The sequence below is a fragment of the Chrysoperla carnea genome, chromosome 2 (genome assembly GCF_905475395.1).
Source record: "Chrysoperla carnea chromosome 2, inChrCarn1.1, whole genome shotgun sequence".
Taxonomy (NCBI): Eukaryota; Metazoa; Arthropoda; class Insecta; order Neuroptera; family Chrysopidae; genus Chrysoperla; species Chrysoperla carnea.
Window position 1 is genome coordinate 67,946,683 of NC_058338.1, and position 3,611 is coordinate 67,950,293.

Below are 3,611 nucleotides of genomic sequence, written 5' to 3' on the forward strand. Positions count from 1 at the left end.
CAAGGGCCAAGGGTCAGCTTAGCTAACCAAAATACAATATAAGGCATACTGAGGATTTGACTCGCTCGTTAACAAGTTTTATTTTTTCTTTTAAGCTCCCCAAAAAGAGATGTTATAAGTTTAACGTGTCTGGGTTTCTGATGCATCGATTTTGATTTTTTGGTAATATGATCGATAATGTTCTTGGCTATATTTCTAGTTTGGAGTTTAGGGTTGCGTATCCGATCACATTTAGAAACGAGGTCATGTTTATTTCACACAGGCTTCCTTGAAACATAACTAAGAACATTCTCGATCAAACTACCTTTCAAATAATCAAACATTCAAAATTTGTTTCATTCTACGATTCCCAAACGAAGCGATCAGGCCTAATATTATATTGGGGGTTTCTTTCCATTTTAATTTATGTGTTATTGTACATTTCACATGTTTTAAACTACAATCCAAAATACAACTGTTTTTATTGGTAAAAAAAATCAGTATTAAAATTATTAAATCAATCATAATCTGAGTTGAATATTCATATTTTATTAATAATAGATCTAGTTAAATCCAAGACCCTACCTATTATCCATATTGGTTTAATACATAAGACTAGGTATTTATAAAATTATTGGGTGCGGATTATTCAAGACCAGTATAACACAATCATACTTATATATAAAATCAAAAAAATGTAATCAAATCAATTTATAAAAACAAAAAATATTACAAGCAAATCGAAAGTGTTAAAGTCAATTTAAATCCCACTACTAATTTTTAAGTAATAAAATTTTTACTAACTACTGTTTGTAAGAGATAACAATAAGCTGTAACGGATATGACCATTAGACGTCACAAATATTTTATGAATTTTCAAGACAAGGTATTGATTGATAAATCTTATTTTGTACTACCTACTTTTTGAGTATGATTTGTATTTTTATTTTACGAATAAAAGGACAGTTATCTAATTTTTGTCTTGTGCCAGTATAAACCCAGGTGTAGTAAGTATCAAAACAAACCAGTTTACTCCAAAAATGGAGACACCGAAACGCTCCGCTTTGAAGATACATGGAGATATAAATCAATTTGTGGTTGGTAGATTATTTGTTTTAAAATTTCTTATACAAAAATCTCAAAAAAGATTATATAAGAAGATAGTCAAGACTTTTCAAGTGTTTTAGCACCTTCATTTTTGGGCTAAAATGATTTTTTTGAAAATAAACAAGTTTGTCGGTATATTTATAAAACACTTTAGAAACTTATGTTTTTGTCAAGAAGCACATCGTTTTCGAGAACTGCTTATGTCTTCATAGCCTAATTGGTTACATTAATTAAAACAATGGTAACTAATTATACAAATTAACCAAAAAAACATCGCAAAGTTGTCGTTTGTTCTAGATTACTCTTGTTTCTAGTTCCCACAGGAAACATCTTCGGTATTAGTATTGGTTTTTAACACGCTTTTATTATCTTGGTATGTATTTATGTAACGGAGTTTTTGAAGGTGACTTTCACTCACTTCAAAATATAGGATTTAATAGAGAAGTTGTAAGTTTTTAAAAGTTTGTTTTTTTCCAAAGTTTACAAAAAATTACAAAGAAAAACTTAAAAAAAAATTTGTTTAATTGATATTTTATTTAATTTTACAATTGAAAATGATTTTTCTAAACTTAAAATTCAAACGCCAACGTACGGTGAAATGATAAAATAACAAGCAGAATGATCAATAGTTAGTCTCTCAACTTGCTTTCACTATATATTGACGTAATTTCCCATAGAAACAAGTAGCTCTCAAAAGCCCACTTTCTGACAATATATAAAATCAAATAGACTTAGTTTTTTTGAGATAGTCTCAAAAATTTGATTTTCGCTATAAAATTCTATTTAAAAGAATGTTAATACATTGCTCGTTGATACAAAGAAATAGTCTATGTGAGTTAGACTCACACTTGAAGGCAGATATTTGTTGTATAGTGGCATAAATAATACACACTGTCAAAATTTCAGCTGCCTAGCCATCGCGGTTTATGCGATATATCAAGCTGAGAGACAGGCAGACGAACAGACAGTGAAGTCTTAGTAATAGGATTCTGTTGGGTACCCTTCGAGTAAGGAATACTAAGAATGAAATGAAAAAGAATTCATAAAATTTTCGATTTCTGTTTTTTGGGTAAATACAATAGTTTTTACTCAGGAAATTAAATATTATAATCTTACTTAGTAACGAATAAGTATTAAAATAATTAATACTTTTGTATGATATTAAATAACGCCCTTTCACTAATACATACATGTACTTATGTATATTTGAAAAGTCACTTGTTAAGTATATGCCGTCAGAATTGATTAGCTTTTATTTTATAAATATATCTTGTATTTTAATAATCATTATTAGAATTATAATATGTACATAAATTTGTATTGAATTAATTATTTTAAACTACAACAAACTAAAGATCTAATCATGTGATATATTGTCTGTGGTATTTTTGATATTACGGTTCTTTACGATCATATTATGACGTCATTAACAAATTCACCTTTTAAAATACTTTTGTGGTAGAATAAGGCTTAGCCTGCTGAAGTAGAATCTGCGTGTCCTCTTTCAAGGGGGACAATCAAAAAAATTTTACTGCTATCGTCAAAATTTTACAATTTTGAAACATCCAAACTTTCTCCTTATTCTAACAGGCAGATAATTATGCAAAAACCATTTTCCACTACTAGAAAATCAGGGTGTTAGTAACGACATTCTGAACGTTAAAAATCAAAATCTGAACGATAAAACCAGCGTATGCCGACTGTTAAGTGCTGACCTAAAAAATGCTTAAATTTACCCAAATAACGGCTTCACAAAGAATGAACTGTTAGGAAATGCCAAGAATTATGGCAGAAAAAAAATATTCCAAATGATCCCCATGGAAAAAAGTGCAGAAATCAAAACACTCGAGATGATTCCCATGCTTCTAGAATTTTTCGCCCAACAGTTTTTTTTTTATTTCAGTCAGTTCATTACTTCCTATTCCAGATTAACTGAGATGTTAGTACAAACGAAATTCTTCACATCGATTCTGAAATACAAATATTTTATAGCATGTTACTATAATTTATGAGAGGCATTATTTGAGATATTTAATGTAAATTTTTTTATTCATAACTATTTTGTAACTTTTAATATCAAATGAATATAATTAATTCATTCATAATGTTTGTGTCTTTTTTGGGTGACCATAAATATTATATGTTCTTCAGAGAAGTATTTTTATTTGTAAGTAAAATTATTAAGTTTCTTATGATCCGAGTTAATATTTTCAATAATATTTACATCGACTCCGTGGCGCAACGGTAGCGCGTCTGACTCCAGATCAGAAGGTTGCGTGTTCAAATCACGTCGGGTTCATGAAATTTTTTTTTTATTGTCTCACAGTAGAATTTAACAATACAAATTTGCTTTGTTTATGTATCAACAGTTTTCAAAAAAAGCGAAACATTTCTTGATGATTTTGTATTGTACAAAACCTAGGACAAGCACAGCAAATAATCTTTGAATACTTGAAGATACTTTTAACAAACATATCTTAAAGCATTGAAATATAATGTAATAATGGTGGAAGCGTTGGATACAT

At 28.8% G+C, this 3,611-nt stretch overlaps 1 non-coding gene across 1 annotated transcript; it reads left to right on the forward strand.

Annotated features, from left to right (window-relative positions):
- Window positions 1-3,313: 3,313 nt before the first annotated feature.
- Trnaw-cca lies at window positions 3,314-3,385 on the forward strand. Its single transcript has one exon. It is a non-coding gene; the product is annotated as a tRNA-Trp (tRNA).
- Window positions 3,386-3,611: the final 226 nt, after the last annotated feature.